Genomic DNA, 22,048 nt, shown 5'->3' with positions numbered 1-22,048 from the left:
TGTCTGCCGCTGTCGACGTACTTGGAGAAGAGCCAGGGCGGCTATTCTCAAGACCAACACTAGGTATCATCGACAAGCGAACCGTCGCCGGACCCCAGCTCCCCGCTACCGCATTGGGCAGAGGGTATGGCTTTCCACTCAGGATCTGCCCCTTCGGGTAGAGTCAAGTAAGCTGTCTCCCCGTTTCATTGGTCCTTTTCCCATCTCCAGAGTCCTGAGTTCCACTGTTGTCCATCTTGTGTTACCCCGTACCCTCCGTATTCACCCTACCTTCCATGTGTCAAGGATTAAGCCTGTGTCTCACTGTCCTTTGTCTTCTGTCTCCAGGCCCATCCCTCCCCCCGGGTTAATGGTGGCCAGCCAGCGTATATGGTGAGACACCTCCTGAAGGTTCAGGGGGGCAGGGGTTTCCAGTACCTGGGAGGTTTATGGCCCGGAGGAGAGGTGCTTGGTTCCTGCTAAAGACATCTTGGACCCGGCACTGCGGGAGGGGGTACTGGTGGCGTCAGGTGGTGTCCCTGGGGGGGTACTGTCACGCCCTGATCTGTTTTACCTGTGCTTGTTATTGTCTCCACCCCCTCCAGGTGCCGCTTATTTTATGTATTTGTGTATGTATCCCTGTGTTTCCTGTCTCTCTATATGCCAGTTCATCTTGAATGTTTCCACGTCAACCAGCGTTTTTCCCGTTCTCCTGCTTTTTGCATTTTCCTTTTTCTAGTCCTCCCGGTTTTGACCCTTGCCTGTGTCTGGACTTTGTACCCGCCTGCCTGACCATTCTGCCTGCCTTGACCATGAGCCTGGCTGCCACTCTGTACCTCCTAGACTCTGATCTGGTTTTGACCTTTTTACCTGTCCACGACCATTCTCTTGCCTATCCCTTTGGATTAATAAACATTGTAAGACTCCAGCCATCTGCCTCCTGTGTATGCATTTGGGTCTCCCCTTGTCCCTTGATACCTAACCACCCACCCAACTTGGGGGAAACACTGAGGGAATGCTGATTGGGTAACAGCCGTGGTATATCAGACCGTATACCACGGGTATGACAAAACATTTATTCTTAGCTCTAATTACATTGGTAATCAGTTTGTAATAGCAATAAGGCACCTCGGAAGTTTGTGGTATATGGCCAATCTACCACGGCTAAGATCTGTATCTGTATCCAGGCACTTGTGCTAAGAAAAGCCCTTAGTCGTGGTATATTGGCCATATACCACACCCCCTCGGGCCTGTGGCGGAGTAACCCATGCTTAAGTAACCCACAACTTCCTGATACACTGATGCTTTATGTGGAAAAACACATGAACAGCAATGGAAAATCCCTACTAATGTAATTTGGAGGGATTTCAGTATGGTACAGTACAGTTGAACTCGGAAGTTTACATACACCTTAGCCAAATACATTTAAACTCAGTTTTTCACAATTCCTGACATTTAATTCTAGTAAACATTCCCTGTTTTAGGTCAGTTAAGATCACCACTTTATTTTAAGAATGTGAAATGTCAGAATAATAGTAGAGAGAATACTTTATTTCAGCTTTTATTTCTTTCCTCACATTCCCAGTGGGTCAGAAGTTTACATACACTCAATTAGTATTTGGTAGCATTGCCTTTAAATTGTTTAACTTGGGTCAAATGTTTCGGGTAGCCTTCCACAAGATTCCCACAATAAGTTGGGTGAATTTTGGCCCATTCCTCCTGACAGAGCTGGTGTAACTGAGTCAGGTTTATAGGCCTCCTTGCTCGCACACGCTTTTTCAGTTCTGCCCACATTTTTCTATAGGATTGAGTTCAGGGCTTTGTGATGGCCACTCCAATATCTTGACTTTGTTGTCCTTAAGCCATTTTGCCACAACTTTGGAAGTATGCTTGGGGTCATTGTCCATTTGGAAGACCCATTTGCGACCAAGCTTTAACTTCCTGACAGATGTCTTGAGATGTTGCTTCAATATATCCACATAATTTTCCATCCTCATGATGTCATTTATTTTGTTAAGTGCACCAGTCCCTCCTGCAGCAATGCACCCCCACAACATGATGCTGCCACCCCCGTGCTTCACGGTTGGGATGGTGTTCTTCGACTTGCAAGCCTCCCCCTTTTTCCTCCAAACATAACAATGGTCATTATGGCCAAACAGTTCTATTTTTGTTTCATCAGACCAGAGAACATTTCTCCAAAAAGTACGATCTTTGTCCCCATGTGCAGTTGCAAACCGTAGTCTGGCTTTTTTATGGCGGTTTTGGAGCAGTGGCTTCTTCCTTGCTGAGCAGCCTTTCAGGTTATGTCGATATAGGACTCGTTTTACCTTGTATATAGATACTTTTGTACCTATTTCCTCTGGGATTGATTTGCACTTTTCGCACCAAATTATGTTCATCTCTAGGAGACAGAACGCATCTCCTTCCTGAGCAGTATGACAGCGGTGTGGTCCCATGGTGTTTATACTTACGTACTATTGTTTGTACAGATGCACGTGGTACCTTCAGGCATTTGGAAATTGCTCCCAAGGATGAACCAGACTTGTGGAGGTCTACAATTTCTTTCTGATGTCTTGGCTGATTTATTTTTATTTTCGCCTGATGTCAAGCAAAGAGGCACTGAGTTTGAAGGTAGGCCTTGAAATACATCCACAGGTACACCTCCAATTGACTCAAATGATGTCAATTGGGCCAGAAGTTGGTAAGAAGCTTCTAAAGCCATGACATCATTTTCTGGAATTTTCTAAGCTGTTTAAAGGCACAGTCAACTTAGTGCATGTAAACTTCTGACCCACTGGAATAATTAATTATGATACAGTGAATTATATGTGAAATAATCTGTCTGTAAACAATTGTTGGAAAAATTCCTTGTGTCATGTACAAAGTAGATTTGTGGAGTGGTTGAAAAACAAGTTTTAATGACTCCAACCTAAGTGTATGTAAACTTCCGACTTCAACTGTATATTCTAAGAAAGAGCACTACTTACTTTTCAAGTGCATGAACATTCTATTTTAGTGTGCAAGATGGAAGGTAGCCTAGCGGTTAAGAGTATTGGGCCAATAACTGAAAGCTCACTGGTTCGAAAAAATCTACCATTCTGCCCTTGAGCAAGGCAGTTAACCTCCAAAAACTGATGTCGATTAAGGCAGCCCCTCGCAACTCTCTGATTCAGAGGGGTTGGGTTAAATGCGGAAGACACATTTCGGTTGAATGGATTCAGTTTTGCAACTGACTAGGTGTCCCCTTTCCCTAATCAAAAGGGGACCATCGCGCTCTCTCAGAAGTTTGGTTGGTGGGTAAAACTTGTAAATTCAGATAAGCGAAAGGGTGTGATGGGTCCACACTCAAAAAGATGTTGGATAAAGCTTACTTTTTTTGTGTAATGTATTTACCATGAAGTCATTTCAAGAAAAAGGGCACTGTAAAAGGAATCCGTACTACGAAAACAATTACACTGTTTCTTGAGTTAAATAAGAAGTTAAAGTTCTACCACAGTATCTTATTTTCTACCTCTGAACCTCCAGAACCCTTATTCCCCCATGGCCTGGATCCCATGACATCTCTCACTCCTTGTTATGACTGTAAATGTTATATCTACCCAGCCTGGGATCGCACATCACTCACTCCTCTGTGTTAATGTAGGTGTAATCGGACAATACAGTCTCCTAGCCTAATTCAGGCCTTTAAACCTGTGATCTGTGCCRCACCATAGTACAGCCTCAGCCTGACATGCTGCARTCATCCAAGCTGCTGCACCCACCAAAGTCAGCTTATACAAATGAAGGACACCCGGCCAAGAGTGGAGACTGYGYATTTCTCTCTTTTTCTCTCTATCCCTTCTTTATTTTGCATTGAGAGCAAAATCCTGAGCCTGATCTGTGTGAAGCGTGGGCTGGTGGGAGACGATTGGAGATGCGACAGAGGGAGGTTAGGGAGGGAGAGATGGAGGGAGCTAGCACCACGCAGCGTCCCACCGCCTCTCTGCCGCTCCGCTTTGCCACATCAAACCAGTGGCTTTCGACACACATAGATCAATGAGAGCTGCCATGGCAGGGAGAGAGAGCTGACAAGAAGATAAGCACAGCTCAGACAAGTTCATCTATGTCATGTTGTTATCCCTGATGTTAAAGCTTTTTTTAAGGAGGCCTGGTAACCTATTACCCTTGTAGCCTATTCTAAAAAATATATATATTTTACTCTTATCATGGGAATGCACTAACTTTACTATACTATGACAACAATATGTTTGTTGCAACTTCTTGGAACTGCAGTGGTGACAATGTCCAACCTTGTCGAGTTTAAACTGTGGAAAGTATTTGTAGAGAAATGTAATTTCACTGGCCATCTAACAGCTGGAGTGCAATGCCCTGTCTGGCATGCTGCTAGTCCGGACTGTTCTTTTCAGGAGACGTTGCATCACATGTACATCGTCTAACAACAACTGGGGGTGATGGTGAAGAGATATTAAGACAAGAACACTCAAATTACATTTTAAAAAGAAAAAATACCCTACTGATCTCATCTCCAGAGCTTGAATTCATGTTAATAAAAAATGAAAGAACACCTTCAAAAGAGCTGCATTAAGACTCTTGAGTAATTACAAAGCACATTATTTATTGTGTCTTATCTCAGTATAAGTGGTGGTTATTTTCTATACCCCGTGGAGACCAATGGAAGACGAAGTCAAGATGAAGTCTATTTTATCTTGTACATTTTTCATAGATGTGTTGAAGGTGTAAAGCAGCACGTACAGTAGAGTTCAGCAATCCCCTTGGCTTCACAGTGAACTGTCTTTGAAATGGAACATAGATGTTCAATTATCCACAAGTGCTTTCACTTCATTTGACACGGGTTGACATGGGTTTTAAGATATATATATATATATTTTTAATACAAAATACAAAACATAAACATACAAAAGACGCACACAAACATCAACGACTTCACTCCTTCCCAGATGCGCCTGTTCTCACCGGTATCTCCAGTGACAGCTGCACTACTCTCTGCCACATGTCCTCAAATTGCATAATTTTGTTCCTCTCTGTTGCCAACACTCTTTCAATATGTTCATGATGATTGCTTTTTTAACAAATGTTCCCTTAGTTCAAGAGTTTTGAGTTCATTAACTTGTGTGCTTCATGCCTTTGATGACCTGTATGTCTCTGTGTGTTTTTTGTTAGTGGTGTTATGATGTGCTTTGGTGCATTAGTATCTGTCCGCCAATGTTGAAGAATCAATACTGTTGACCTCTGCTGATAACAGCCACAGCCAGCTCTGCTTGAAAACATCACAGCTCCTGACACTGATGTATCGAAGTCACCCAGCCCATGGACTGGTGATGTCCCCTCCAGGCATGATGGGTAGCAGAAAGCCAAGCTGAGCATCATCACAGGGACTTTGGGAGGGGAAACAAACAATGGCTTATTTCCCTCAAGTCAGGAAGTGGATCTGGAATTCAATACGGCAGTCAATTACACCCCTGCACAATTCTATAGGCAATAGAATGAATTGAGCGCACACAGCCTTGTGGTGATAATGGGATGGGATGGGATAGGCTTCTGGTACCAGTCAGTATCTTACCTACCCCAGCACCACCCACCCCTGTAAGCAGCCCTTTATCACACTGAGGCACACCATCACACCCCCATACTGAGATCAGCTATTTCCAGCAGGAGAAAGCATCCCTCTGTGAGAGTTCTCAAAGGCGCAATGTGTGTGTGTGTGTGTGTGTGTGTGTGTGTGTGTGTGTGTGTGTGTGTGTGTGTGTGTGTGTGTGTGTGTGTGTGTGTGTGTGTGTGTGTGTGTGTGTGTGTGTGTGTGTGTGTGTGTGTGTGTGTGTGTGTGTGTGTGTGTGTGTGTGTGTGTGTGTGTGTGTGTGTGTGTGTGTGTGTGTGTGTGTGTTGGGATAAATTAATGCATATTTCTAACAAAGAGAGAAAAGGGACGATAAGAGAAGCTGTCTGCCTTTTACATTCCAGGCAAAGTCTAAACATGTCCTGAAATCCAAAGCAATCCTTGACTTGAGATAACACATGGAACCATTAGGCCTGTAAATGGTCATAATTTGTTATGGGAAATACATGAACAAAGACTTTGATGGCTTTTTTGAGGAATTATTAACGGAGTTTTTTTTATATATATATAAGGAGCCTTCTATTAGCTTTTCTCAAGGACAGGCCTTGGGCAAATCCAGTGGGACAGAGAGAAAGAGAAAATGAGACAGAAAAAGAAAGAGAGAGAAATAGAGTGAGAGAGGGAGGGAAAGAGCAAGAGAGAGAGAGAGAATGACAGAGGGATGCACAGGCAGACAGAGCAAGTAGAGGAGGTATATTGAAGCTTTGATTAAATCTTTATGGACCTTTCATTTGTTTGAAAAAATTGATTTTCCTTTGATTTTGTGTAGCTCACATCTATTGTGGAACAACCTAATCAATAATTTAATACCCTCCTGTACCTGTCAGGTTTAAGACCATCAATAGTACGTTTATCAGAGTTGAGAGCTTGAGGAAAAAGGTGCTTGGGATTCTTTTTTATTTGTATTTTAAAATATCATCTCAAACTATACCGCATAGAAGTACCATAATAGTACCTAAAGTACCTTAACAGATAGGCTTACATTTCTCACATTTCCAAATTGAGAGTTTAAGTTGTTTTCCAATAGATTTTCCTTATCCTAGAAGCTCATACATAGCCATAGTAAACTGTATGGTGGAATACTATGCTGTTAAAAAAGCACTGTCGACTCAACTTGAAACACGTTTCCCTTTCTGTGTCTGCATCAGAGGCCTAGTGTCTTCCTTCCTGATTTCTAGCATGAGCACAATCAGAAATAGACAAACATGATCACAAAAACATTTGGTTTCGTGGAAAGAAACAAGTGTCCAGTCAAAACAGCACATGACCCTTCTGAGGCTGTCGGCAGCCTGAAAACAATACGCTCTTGTTGAACTTGTTTCCCATTCTCTCCAACCGTTGCTCAATGCTTTCAGTTAAGGTTCAAATCAAGGCCCCCTTCAACATAAATTGGCTTTCTAACTACATTTTTGTCTCTCAAACATGCATACTTCCAGTGCCTCTTTTCACATGCATTCATGGAGAGGGAAAATCACAGACGTTACACACAGGGCCTCACAGCACACACTTACAAACAGAAACAGACATATACACAGGGATCACAGGAGGTTGGTGGCACCTTAATTGGGTAGAACGGGCTCGCAGTATTGACTGTTGACTGGAGCGGAATAGCTGGAATGGTATCAAATACATCAAACACATGGTTTCCAGGTGTTCGATGCAATTCCACTTGCTCCGTTCCGGACATTATTAGGAGCCGTTATCCCCTCAACAGCCTCCGGTGACAGGGAAAGTAGCACGTCACACTCTTACAAATATACACTGAGTGTACAAAACATTAGGAACACCTGTTCTTTCCGTGACATAGACTGACCAGGTAAATCCAGGTGAAAGCTATGATCCCTTATTGATGTCAATTGTTAAATCCACTTCAATCAGTGTAGATCATGGGGAGGAGACAGGTTAAAGAAGGATTTTTAAGCCTTGAGTTTTGTCCATTCACTCAGAGAGTGAATGGGACAAAAGATTTAAGTGCCTTTGAACGGGGTATGGTAGTAGGCGCCAGGTGCACCGGTTTGTGTGTGTCAAGAACTGCACTGCTGCTGGGTTTATCAAGCTCAACAGTTTCCCTTGTGTATCAAGAATGGTCCACCACCCAACGGACATCCAGCCAACGTGACACAACTGGGAAGCATTGGAGAACATGGGCCAGCATCCCTGTGGAACGCTTTCGACAACTTGTAGAATCCACGGCTGACAAATTGAGGCTGTTCTGAGGGCAAAAGGGGGGTGCAACTCAATATTATGAAGGGGTTCCTAATGTTTTGAACCCTCAGTGTACACAGGGCTAGCATAGCAGCACACACTCAAACATACACACACAGCAGTATTTACTCAGTAAACAGGGACAAGTGACCTCTCCAGACCTGTTGTGAGTTGACAGAGATCACATATTACGAGCACTTCACAGTTATTTTGCAGTCCAGCTGTCACACCATTGCCTTTGAGGGGGTCGTTTAAAATCAGCAAGAAACACTCAATAGTTTTGGACATGACTGGTAAACAATGAATCTAGCTGCTAACGTTCACTTGAAAAATAACTGACTCTGGCAACACTGAATGGGATAAACACAGCCATTCAGATGAATGCCAGGGACCTCAGTCTGGAAATAGATCCAATATTACCTCCTGCTGTAAAATGAAGTGTCTCCTCTGGCTTGACATTCATTTCCATTCCAGGGCTGTATGTGACTGTACTTGGCAGATGCTGATGGCCTAGTCCCCTCTGATACCGGCATAACACAGTCACCCATATGTATTTCACCTCAGTCATTTCCTGAGTCTGTTGAGTGCGCGCTCATGTATATGGTACCTGGTGAATGGGGTGACAAATGGTGACTATTTGCAATGCCCTTCCCCTTCTATGGTTGCATTTGCACTCGACCGTAGGTCACTGTGAATTTGACGGGCCAAGCCATTTCTGACCCGGGGAAAGCACATATTTGCATACAAAGAGTTCTGCTGGAACAGCTGAACGGAGAGTAATTCAACTGCAAAGCCAGAGCAGCACAAAACTCTGCTGACAGCCCATGCTGTCATCCTCAGGGACAAGGTAATAAACTAGAGCTGTTTCTCCAGATTGCAACACCTCTGACGCTTTTTTTCAACAAATAAATAAACAATAATAATCAGGTAGCGAGCGAGCAGGAAATAAGGCTCCCACAAACTATTTACAAAAATCAAAACACAAGATCAGACTATGCACGGCCACTCACATTAGAATGGAGCAACAACACATTTTTCTGTGAAAGGGGTTTTGTTATCGTTAGGACCGGTGGGACAAATGAGAGGCACGCATGAAAGAAGCTGTGTCTGATGCATCTTTATCAGCCCAGCCTGGCTGGCTGCATCACACACACACACACACACACACACACACACACACACACACACACACACACACACACACACACACGTACACACACACACACGGCTCCACCATGCACCAGCCCCACCTCACCCCATATAAACAGTAGGCTCCGCTCTGCTGGAATCCAATGCAACACAAAGAGAACATAATGTCATACCTCAGGTGACCAAACAAACATACCCAGGGAATTCAATAAGAAAACAACTCACGGTCTGGTAGTCTGTTCAAGTCTGCCACCGCCACAGTGGCTATCTTATATGACCAGAACAGAACTACAGGTGAGGCGGAAGACAAGCTTATCACAAACAGCCCAGTGATGTTGGTTTAACGACAGGAGACGATGTACTGCTATCTCTGGCAGAGGGCAATTATCCGCCTAAATGTCAAGCTTTTAAAACCCAATTGAAGGTGAAGGGAAAAAAAAGACTTTAATGTCTTGCCAGAATAAACATGTTTCTTAGAATATTTAAAGAGGTTTGATCTTTTATTCATTTTCATTTTCATTTATTTATCCAGGATAGGTTACTCAGTAACAAGTGCCACTGTTTACATGGAGTCCCAGGAGCCATATTATTATTTCTACAGTACTGCCTGATCCACTGGAGTGGTTAGATATAGACTCATTGGTGTATAAGACAGGACACGGTTCATTGGCTCATTGGTCGGTGTCTCAGACGGTTCACAGAGGACAGCCACTGGGCCGTCATGATACTATCCCCAAACACCGCCGAGGGAACGGATGAAAATGTCAGGGAACATTCTTCATAATGTTAAGCCACACTTACAGTCACCACCCAATCACCCTACATTTGTCCAAGAGGAGCCGTTTGCTCTAAAGAGAGTAGTGCTTGGGGACTTGGGGAAACACACAATAGTGCTTGTGGGACTTTGAATGGGGAAAAAGGTTAGATCCCCATGCTCTGATGGTTCCTGCATGTGCCCGCTGCTGTGGCCTCAAAACTTCCACCGGAGAGGACCTGTCAATACCATGAGGCCGGCCTGCAGAGTGATGTCCGCGGGGGACCCATGGTGTTTGTGTGTGGGGCTGCTAATTATCGAACAGAGGCCCCACCCCCACCACCACTACAACTGCTATTGGCGACTTTAGATAATTTGATTTGATTTCCCTTTGTCCCCAACACAAAGGACACAATGGCCCTTTCTGGTCCGCAGTTTGTCATACTGTATGTAGATCATTGGGTTTACACTGGATTCCTGGCTGGGTCACTTCAAGGTGGTAGAGACTACATAGGACGAGAGTCCCCACACGTGGTATTGCTAGTTTGGTTGACATGTGGTTGCTGGTTGAGAGTGACAGCGTGGTGAGCGATATCTATTTTTTCTATTATAGTATACAATTAAAGCTGCAATATTCAACTTTTTGGGCGACTTGACCAAATTCACATATAAATGTGAGTTATAGATCTGTCATTCTCATTGAAAGTAAATCTAAGAAGTGGTAGATCTGCGCTATTTCTATGCTTCCTGTTCTTAAGTTTAGTTTTTACGTGTTTTACTTTCGGTTTTATACACCTGCTTCAAACAGCTAAAAATATAATATTAAACTATAACAAGTCAGGAAATGGCGGAATGATTTCTGCACCTTTAAGGAAAATGCATGCTTGGATGTAGAGTTAGCAAGCGGTTCTGAATATTCTCAGAAATGTATCAGCCATGTATCAGCCATGACTAATCTGGGTGAAAAAACTGTGGAAAACATCAAAAACTTGATTCTTTGATCATTCAGAACAACTGTTCTTCTATTTCTGATTTCAACAACATGAAAACCAACCAAACATTCTAAGGAGAGTCTTGACAGAGAAGGCGACAGAGTGTCTCTCCTTCTGTCTAGTGCTCGCAGTATGCGGTGGCCATATTAGCCTCGTTGCCCTATAAATGTGACACAGCCACAGCCTATTAACACACGTCTCTGTGGCTATATCGTTACAGCCCTGGCCAGACTTAGTGTCCCACTGGCCCGACAGATTGATGTGAATGAGTTTAGGAAGCCCCAGACACAGTGGCTCTAAATCTTGGCTGAGGTCAGGTGGTGGAACAGAACACGTCACAGGCAGCGCTGGATAGACAGATGTCCCGTCGGTGAAAACTCACTGCAGGGAGGAATGCATGAAATGGATCTGTTTACAGACCTCTAAAACAGCCCACACCCCGCGCTCACAGAAATGAATTACTCTCTCTTTGTCCTTCCACATAATCAGTTAATGTGCACACACAGACACACACACACACACACTGACAAATAAGGCATGCAAAATCATTCAGATTGTTTGGATAACATAGGATAACCTTGCCCTTGCCTGGTATTTAGTATGCACATTCTTTGACTGCTCCCTCTGAATCGGAGTTACATATTCTGTTCTGAAAGCAAAGCCCCTTTCCCATGGTGGGTTCCATGAAAACAGCACCATGTTGAATAGAGAAGTCACATTGAATCAGGAAGCTCTGCCTGCCTGTACAGAAACATGTTGCATTTGGCATGAGGCAGCCCCCCCCCCCCACATTTTTCTCTCTCTGTCTCTCCCTCTCTCTCTCTCTCTGTACACAACAGGGTCTGCTGCAATTAGCATGGCCGTCTCCCCAGTCTAAATATCCAGGCAGCAGTACTGTAACCCTGCCAGAGCAGAGAGAGAGAGAGAGAGAGAGAAAGAGAGAGAGAGAGAGAGAGAGAGAGAGAGAGAGAGAGAGAGAGAGAGAGAGAGAGACAACTCCTCCACAGTCTCAAGGAATGTGAGGCATTTCCTTTAATGTGCTTTGGCCTTGCTGGGTCAGAGGAACTAACCAAAGCTCCCCTTGCCTCGCCTCGCCTGCCTCACACGAGCAGAGCAGAGTGATTCAGAACAAAACTTCCTGTTTAACTGTCCCCAAAATAAATATGGCTTAACTGAAATCCCTACTTTTCATTCTTTCTATCTCTCTTTCTCTCTCTTTCACTCTCTGTCTCTTTTTCTGTCTCTCGTTCTCCCATTCGTAAGTTCAAATGCACATTTTTCTTACTGTACCTCTCTAATGCTGGTTTCTGAAATAACACAGCCATAGGAGTTGGCAAGACAGCACAAACAGATGTGGGACCAATCTACCCATCTAGCTACTCCCTGCCTACCTGGCTGCCTGGCTGTAGGTTGGGTCACACAGTTCTGCTTGCTCCTCTCCCCAGAACGTTCCAACAGAGCGTTTCTGCTGAGAGCTGAGAGTCTGTAATGATAGTTCTGTCATCAGATCCTCAGGAGAGTACATCATTAAACTTGATCAGGACACAGCCACATAACAGCCCCGTTCAGAGGCCAGAGATCACTGATGCTGGTCAAAGACATACTGTAGCAAGTAGCCAGTCTGTCAGTTACAGATAAGAATAGGCACGCTGAACAATCATTAGTGAGAAATATTCTCCTCTTGATCATCCCCTTTTTCACATTCCCAACACAACTAAGTCTAATGGTTATATAAGTTCTATGTACTGTAACCAGTCTTCAATATGGCAAAAATACTGTGGTCTCGTTACGCAAATAGCTGTGACAAAGAATGTGACACCTGTCAGTTTGTTCTATTACTACATTCATTTTGGTCAGATATTTGTGCAGCAATAAACCCACAACGGTCTTTAAAGATCAGTTAAATGTTAACTTGTCAAGCAACTGGTGCCTGGCTTTGAGCAACTCCAAATTGACCTTGATTGGTGTGTCTCAACACAACAGCCACTTGGGACTAAATAATTTCCTTAAACACTGAGTGAGCAGTCACTTTACGCCAGCACTACCAACGTGTTGGAGGAAACGCTGTTCAACAGATGGCCGAGTCAGCTTGCCCATCCCGCCACAAGGAGTTGCTAGAGCACAATGAGCCAAGGAAAGCCCCCCCAGCCAACTGTGACACACTGTGGGATCGAACCCCAGGCTGTATTAGTGCCTCAGCACCGCGATGCAATGTCTTAGACCGCTGCGCCACTCGGGAGGCTACCTCAAGCCTCCTTAACAGGTTACGATGCGACCAAGAAATATAGTTTTTTAAGCTAAAAATATCTCTAAAGGCTTGAAAGGTCAACATGCCTTTCCACTTTTATTGAAGATTGATTTTCTGTAGTAGGAGCAGGCGTGGACAGAGCGAGAGCATTATCAATCTCAGGTTGACCTTTCAGGAGACCTTTGTCTCTGTGTTAGAGAGTTTATTAAAGGCTGTTAGAGCAGGATGCGTCATCAGCGGTCATTCTGCCAATCAGAATGCACTATTAGGGGTCATTTAGCCTATCAGAACACACCATGAGGGCTCATTCAACCTATTAGAACACACCAGCCATACAGATCAACCTATCAGAAAACACTGGCCGTATGGGTCCAACCTATCAGAGCACACTGACCGGGCATACAGATCCAGTTAATCACAACCCACCGTCAGAGGTCATCAGACCTATCACAACCCACCGTCAGAGGTCATCAGACCTATCACAACCCACCTTCAGAGGTCATTAGACCTATCACAACCCACCTTCAGAGGTCATTAGACCTATCACAACCCACCGTCAGAGGTCATTAGACCTATCACAACCCACCGTCAGAGGTCATTCAGACCTATTCACAACCCACCTTCAGAGGTCATTAGACCTATCACAACCCCACCTTCAGAGGTCATCAGACCTATCACAACCCATCCGTCCAGGAGGTCATTAGACCTATCACAACCCACCTTCAGAGGTCAATTAGACCTATCACAACCCACCGTCAGAGGTCATTCAGACCTATCACAACCCACCTTCAGAGTCATTAGACCTATCACAACCCACCTTCAGAGGGTCATTAGACCTATCCACAACCCACTTTCAGAGGGTCATAGACCTATCACAACCCACTTTCAGAGGTCATTAGACCTATCACAAACCCACCGTCAGAGGTCATTAGACCTATCACAAACCCACCTTCAGAGGTCATTAGACCTATCACAACCCACCGTCAGAGTCATTAGACCTATCACAACCCCACCGTCAGAGGTCATCAGACCTTCATCACAACCCACCTTCAGAGGTCATTAGACCTATCACAACCCACCTTCAGAGGTCATTAGACCTATTCACAACCCACCGTCAGAGGTCATTAGACCTATCACAACCCACCTTCAGAGGTCATTAGACCTATCACAACCCACCTTCAGAGGTCATTAGACCTATCACAACCCACCGTCAGAGGTCATCAGACCTATCACAACCCACCGTCAGAGTTCATTAGACCTATCACAACCCACCGTCAGAGGTCATTAGACCTATCACAACCCACCGTCAGAGGTCATTAGACCTATCACAACCCACCGTCAGAGGTCATCAGACCTATCACAACCCACCGGGAGTGGAGATATACCGCACAGATTATTTTTGATTTATCTGTTCAACGAACTCAGGACAGCTTGCATACTTTACATTCCTGCCATATTATACATTTGTGCAGAGATACTTTTTTTTTTACATCAGTCAGATTGGTTATCTTTTACAAGGACATAGCTGCTATTGTGTGCACCCGGAAGGCTTTGATCGTATTCGAGGCAGACTACATTGCATCGGATTGCGAAATCTTAGCGTTAGCTGATATGTTAAACACCTAACTAGGACTTCTGAGATCAGGCAGGTAACTGTAATGTAGTCCGCCTAGAACGCAGCCATTGTATATTCAAGTATCATGGTAAGTACACTATACAGTGCATTCGGAAAGTATTCAGACCCATTCTCCTTTTCCACATTTTGGTACGTTACAGCCATAATCTAAATTAAACTATATATATTTTTCTCCTCATCAATCTACACATAATACCCCATAATCGCAAAGCAAAAATAGTTTTTTAGCATTTTTTGCGAACCTTTTTTAAAAATAAAACATCAGAAATACTTTATTTACATAAGTATTCAGACCCTTTGCTATGAGACTCAAAATTGAGCTCAGGTCCATCCTGTTTCCATTGATTATCCTTGAGATGTTTCTACAACTTGATTGGAGTTCACCTGTGGTAAACTAAATTGATTGGACATGATTTGGAAAGGCACACACCTGTCTATATAAGGTCCCACAGTTGACAGTGCATGTCAGAGCAAAAACCAAGCCATGAGGTCGAAGGAATTGTCTGTAGAGCTCCGAGACAGGATTGTGTCGAGGCACAGATCTGGGGAAGGGTAATAAAACATTTCTGCAGCATTTAAGGTTCCCAAGAACACAGTGGCCTCCATCATTTTTAAATATAAGAAGTTGGAAACCACCAAAACTCTTCTTAGAGCTGGCCACACAGCCAAACTGAGCAATCGGGGGAGAACGGCCTTGGTCAGGGAGGTGACCAAGAACCCGATGGTAACTCTGTGGAGATGGGAGAACCTTCCAGAAGGGCAACCATCTTTGCAGCACTTCACCTATCAGGCCTTTATGGTAGAGTGGCCAGACGGAAGCTACTCCTCAGGAAAATGCACGACAGCCTGCTTGGAGTTTGCCAAAAGGCCCCTAAAGAATTCTTAGACCATGAGAAACAAGATTCTCTGGTCTGATGAAACAAAGATTGAACTATTTGGCCTGAATGGCAAGCGTCACGTCTGGAATAAACCTGGCACCATCCCTACGGTAAAGCATGGTGGTGGCAGCATCATGCTGTGGGGATGTTTTCAGTGGCAGGGACTGGGAGACTAGTCAGGATCGAGGGAAAGCTGAACGGAGCAAAGGACAGAGAGATCCTTGATGAAAACCTGTTCCAGAGGACTTAGCACCTCAGACTGGGGCAAAGTTTCACCTTCCAACAGGACAACAATTCTAAGCACACAGCCAAGACAACGCAGGAGTGGCTTCGGGACAAGTCTCTGAATGTCCTTGAGTGGCCCAGCCAGAGCCCGGACTTGAACCCGATCTAACATCTCTGGAGAGACCTGAAAATAGCTGTGCAGCCAACCTGACAGAGCTTGAGAGGATCTGCAGAGAAGAACGGGAGAAACTCCCCAAATACAGGTGTGCCAAGCTTGTTTTTAAATAAAAAAGCGTTTTTTGCTTTGTCATTATGGGGTGTTGTTTGTAGATTGATGAGGGAAAAAACAGAATTTAATCAATTTTAGAATAAGGCTGAAACGAAACTAAATATGGAAAAAGTTAAGGGGTCTGAATACTTTCCGAATGCACTGTATATACAAAAGTATGTGGACACCCCTGAACATGTGTGGATTCGGCTATTTCAGCCACAATTGATTGAAGACAGGTATATAAATCGAGCACACAGCCATGCAATCTCCATACACAAACAATGGCAGGAGAATGGCCTTACTGAAGAGCACAGTGACTTTCAAAGTGGCACCGTCATAGGATACCTGTCACGACTTCTGCCGAAGTCATTGCCTCTCCTTGTTCGGGCGGTGCTCGGCGGTCGACGTCACCGGTCTTCTAGCCATCATTGATCCATTTTTCATTTTCCATTGGTTTTGTCTTGTCTTCCCACACACCTGGTTTCAATCCCATTCATTACCTGTTGTGTATTTAACCCTCTGTTTCCCCTCATGTCTTTGTCAGAGATTGTTCTATGTCAGTGTTGTTTATGGTTATATAGGTGTGCGACGGGTCCTCGTACCCATGTTTATTTTATGTATGTACATATTAGTGTTTGGAGCATGTTAAGTGGACATATATTAAAAGACTCCATTTACACTCCGTTTGACTCTCCTGCGCCTGACTTCCCTGCCACCTATACACACGACTCTGACAATACCACCTTTCCAACAAGTCACTTCGTCAAATTTCGGCCCTGCTAGACCTGCACCGGTCAACTGTAAGTGCTGTGGAAAGTGGTGGAAACGTTTAAAAGCAACAACGGCTCAGCCGCGAAGTGGTAGGCCACACAACCTCACAGAACGGGACCGCTGAAGCACATAGCGTGTAAAAATCGTTTGTCTTCAGTTGCAACACTCACTACCGAGTTACAAACGGCCTCTGGAAGCAATGTCAGCACAAGAACGGCTCGTCAGGAGCTTCATGAAATGAGTTTCCATGGCCTAAGCCATGATAACCAAGATAACCATGAGCCTAAGATAACCATGAGCAATGCCAAGCATAGGCCTGAGTGGAGTAAAACATATTTTCTGGAGTGATGAATCACGCTTTACCATATGTCAGTCCGATGGACGAATCAGAGTTTGGCGGATGCCAGGAGAACACTACCTGTCCCAATACATAGTGCCAACTGTAAAGTTTGGTGGAGGAAGAATAATGGTCTTGGGCTGTTTTTCATGGGTCGGGCTAGGCCCCTTAGTTCCAGTAAAGGGAAATCTTAATGCTACAGACATCATAGATGATTCCAACTTTGTGACAAACAGTTTGGGGAAAGCCCTTTCCTGTTTCAGCATGACAATGCCCCCGTGCAGGGAGGTCCATACAGAAATGTTTTGTTGAGATCTGTGAGGAAGAACATGACTTACCTGTACAGAGCCCTGACCTCAACCCCATTGACCACCTTTGGGATGAATTGGAACGCCGACTGCGAGCCAGGCCTAATCACACAACATCAGTGCCCGACTTCACTAATGCTCTTGTGGCTGAATGGAAGCAAGTACCCGCAGCAATGTTCCAAAATCTAGTGGAAAGCCTTCCCAGAAGAGTGGAGGCTGTAATAGCAACAAGGGGGGACCAACTCCATATTAATGCCCATGATTTTGGAATAAGATGTTTGACAAGCAGCTGTCCACATACATTTGGTCATGTGGTGTATGATTTTCAGAAAAAGAGGAAATGGCATGATGACATAGGAGCCTCATCTTTCTCACCCTCATATTTGTTAGGGAGTTAAGGACTGCGTCCCAAATGACACTGCCTTCCCTATATGGTACACAACTTTTTTTTTTACCAGAGCCCAATTGGCCCTGGTCAAAAGTAGTGCTCTATAAAGGAAATAGGGTGCCACTTGGGATGCAAAAACGATGTCTGCCTTCATTGCACAAAAAACAAAACCAGGCTCATTGGTATGCTGAGAAATATCAGTAATACCTGTGATGTTGTTGAGTATGATAATCCCAGTCTTTACTCATGGTAATCTCTCAGTCTGTGGTTACGGCGGCAAAAAGCCCAGTCTACACACACACCATGGATCTCCTGGGCCAAGACAGAGAGCAGACACACACATAGACAGGACTCAGACCGCCAATGTTAAAAACACCATCCACCAGCCATAACAAATAACTGAACCAGCCAGACAGGACACAACAACTACACAAAGCCACAGTTAGTTACACAGTAAAGTCAGTGACAGAAAACACCACAGCTAAACAGTGACAGGCTATATGACAGGCAGGCCTTAAAACAGAACACAGCACAACAACAGTTCCTCCATGTACAAAAGTTATACTCCATAGATCTTAACGGTGGAGAGGGAACCTGTGCTTTTCAAAGGGAGAGGCACCACAGCACAGCAGCCGTAGACTGAAGGTACACCTGCCACAACAAAACAACAAGGGCCATCGTCCCCGTTGCTAGGACTGTTGGTTGCCATAACAAGCCTATATTTTGGTGCTTTAATTGGCCATCTGCTGCCAGAGAACTGTAAACACACCGGCAGACACAAAGATACAGCCTGGGTATCCATGGGGGACTGCAGTCCTAGTTCCGCTACATTTGCATTCTGATAGGCCTATTAGAATCCTGTGTTTATTTGTTTGTTTTTTTGAATATCACAGAAGAGAACCTGTCACAGAAACACATCCGACTAAACAAACAGGACACCTCACTCAAAAAAGAAAAGGATGGAAAAAAGAGGCAGCAAAAGAGCAGATAAATATATGACAAAATTGTGTGGCGCCAGGGATTTCCGTGTTGTTATTCAAAGTGCAGTACTCTGTAAAATCATTTTAAATATGCTGGGGGAACAACAGAAAAGGATGAATCTGAAAACAAAGCAGTGGATCATTACAAAGAAAGAGTGGCATTTGCTCACTGCATAATGACTCAGTGACAGAAATTCAATCAGTTTGGAGGCTGCTTACCACCCTCAAAAATGAAGCTGGGAATTGATAATTTAGCTTGATTCGTGTCTGAGTATTTATGAATAACAACGAAGCACACAACAATTAGCCGAGTTAATTTCTGCTAATAATAAATCCTATAAGCCTGGCAGAGACATATGGGATCTATACATAATATCCAGAAAATCACTACACAAAAGGTGCTCAAAGGGTTCTTCAGCTGGCCCCACAGGAGAACCCTTTGAAGAAGGGTTCTACCTGGAACTAAAATGGGACAACCGAAGAACCCTTTTGGAACCCTTTTTTCTAAGAGTGTATGAAAACTGTACAGTACGAGTCCGATCAGAATTCTAAGTACCCATTCGCTTGGATCTATTCAAAGTCATAGCATCTAACAAAGTGTCCAACCAGGTGGTAGCTAACAGTAGACGACATGCATAAATAAGACCGCATGAAAAACACCTTGTGTACGTGTGGCTTGATACCTAAGACATGACCATGCATGCCCTACTCTCCCCAGTCTTTTGAACAGCGTCATGCAAGCGAGAGAGAATGAGGTGTTGTGTCGAGATGTGTTCCCCTCTGGGAATAATGTTCCACCATTCATTTGAAGAGGCATCATCAGCAAAACAGCACTGATGACGGCTCACTGACACATCACCTTGGCATACCAAGTGTTTTCATTCATTTCTAGGCACATTTTAACATAGCATATAGGCCATTTAGCGACGTTCAATAGTGATTGCATATATTTCCACATGGGTGGCCTCAGGAAGAATCGAATCCATGACTCTGGCGTTGCCAGCACCATGCTCTACCAACTGAGCCATACAGGACCAAGAAGGCCACCATTCATATTTCATTGTAAACATTCATTGATATGCATCATACCTTCAATCTTCCTCAGAGCGGTCTGGCATGCGTCCTGGCTGGGGAACTCAAAGGGGTTGTTGCAGGTCCGTATGCTGTCACACTCACACTTCCCATCAATGATGTTGCAGCCCGTGATCAGGTTCTCGTTGCACGGCTCAAATCCCAACAACTGGTCGTCGTCCCAGTTTTCGTCTGATCAGGAAGAAAGGTACATTGAGGGCAATGTCAACGTAATATTACATCAAATCAAGGACATGAACTTTTTTGTTTTATTATCTATGTTTGCCAGCATACCTCATACTGTACATAATCCATGATCAAGTAAACAATATAACATTTCATAAATGTTTCAATTCAAGATTTGTTTTCATGATGCCTCCAACAATCATAACTGAACATTGTTACCAGTACTCACACTATACCCCAAGAATGTATTGCAAATACAAAACTATAAAGGTCAGTTACTGTATTTTGTCAACTCCCCGGCTGAAATATTGATCATTATGGTGTATGACAGTGGGAGCATCGCAAATGGCACCCTACCCTTACAGATGTAGGATCTTAATTTGATCACCCTGTTGCAGGAGAACTTTCCTGCAATTGAAACAATGTAAGACTTGTAGTGTATTTGAGGTTTAAAAAGGCTTCTAAAGTTTGCAATTTTCACTTTGAAATTTCAGACATTATTTTCCCTTACGAACAATGTATCAACCCCCTTAATTAGAATCCACATAATAATTCACATTCCCTGTTGCTGCAGGATTCTTTTCCTGCTGTAGCAAACTGGCTCAAATTAAGATCCTACATCTGTATACAGTGCACTACATTTGACCAGAGTCATAACGGCCCTGGTCAAAAGTAGTGCACTATATACAGTACCAGTCAAAAGTTTGGACACACCTACTCATTCCAGGGTTTTTCTTTATTTTTACTATTTTCTACAATGTAGAATAATAGTGAAGACATCAAAACTATGAAATAACACATATGGAATCTTGTAGTAACCAAAAAAGTGTTAAACAAATCAAAATATATATTATATTTGAGATTCTTCAAAATAGCCACCCTATGCCTTGATGACAGCATTGCACACTCTTGGCATTCTCTCAACCAGCTTCATGAGGTAGTCACCTGGAATGCAATTGTTAAAAGTTAATTGTGGAATTTCTTTCCTTCTTAATGTGTTTGACCCAATCAGTTGTGTTGTGACAAGGTCGGGGTGGTATACAGAAGATAGCACTATTTCGTAAAAGAACAAGTCCATATTATTGCAAGAACAGCTCAAATAAGCAAAGAGAAATGACAGTCCATCATTACTTTAAGACATGAAGGTCAGTCAATACAGAACATTTTCAAGAACTTTGAAAGTTTCTTCAAGTGCAGTCGCAAAAACTATCAAGCGCTATGATGAAACTGGCTCTCATGAGGACCGCCACAGGAAAGAAAGACCTGGAGTTACCTGTGCTGCAGAGGGTAACTTCATTAGAGTTACCAGCCTCAGAAATTGCAGCCCAAATAAATACTTCACAGAGTTCAAGTAACAAGACACATCTCAACATCAACTGTTCAGAGGAGACTGTGTGAATCAGGCCTTCATGGTTGAATTGCTACAAAGAAACCACTACTAAAGAACAACAATAATAAGAAGAGACTTGCTTGGGCCAAGAAACACGATCAATGGAATCTGTCCTAAGGTCTGATGGGTCCAAATTTGAGATTTTTGGTTCCAACCCCCGTGTCTTTGTGAGAAGCAGAGTAGGTGAACAGATGGTCTCCGCATGTGGGGTTCCCACCGTGAAGCATGGAGGAGGAGGTGTGATGGTGTTGGGGTGCTTTGCTGTTGACACTGTCAGTGATTTATTTAGAATTCAAGGCACACTTAACCAGCATGGCGTTTCACAGCATACTGCAGCAATATGCCATCCCATCTGGTTTGCGCTTAGTGGGACTATCATTTGTTTTTCAACAGGACAATGACCCAACACACCTCCAGGTAATAGGGTGCCATTCAGGTGTACTGTTTGAAGCTAGCTAGCTCACCACATTATGTAGTTATATTTGCAGTGCAAACATGCAGTACATTTGAGATAGGACAGTGCTTTTTCTCCAGCTCCCTTCTTAGTAGTGTGTGTGCTGTGTTGTGTTGTGTGTGTGTGTGTGTGTGTGTGGGTGTGTGTGTGTTGTGTGTGTGTGTGTGTGTGTGTGTGTGTGTGTGTGTGTG

At 43.9% G+C, this 22,048-nt stretch overlaps 1 pseudogene; it reads right to left on the bottom strand.

The window, feature by feature from the left end:
- LOC111968564 (cysteine-rich motor neuron 1 protein-like) overlaps positions 1-22,048 on the bottom strand; it is a 125,593-nt pseudogene that overhangs the window by 87,714 nt on the left and 15,831 nt on the right.

Source organism: Salvelinus sp. IW2-2015, linkage group LG9 (genome assembly GCF_002910315.2).
Source record: "Salvelinus sp. IW2-2015 linkage group LG9, ASM291031v2, whole genome shotgun sequence".
NCBI classification, from domain to species: domain Eukaryota; kingdom Metazoa; phylum Chordata; class Actinopteri; order Salmoniformes; family Salmonidae; genus Salvelinus; species Salvelinus sp. IW2-2015.
This window is presented reverse-complemented; position numbering and strand designations above follow the sequence as displayed.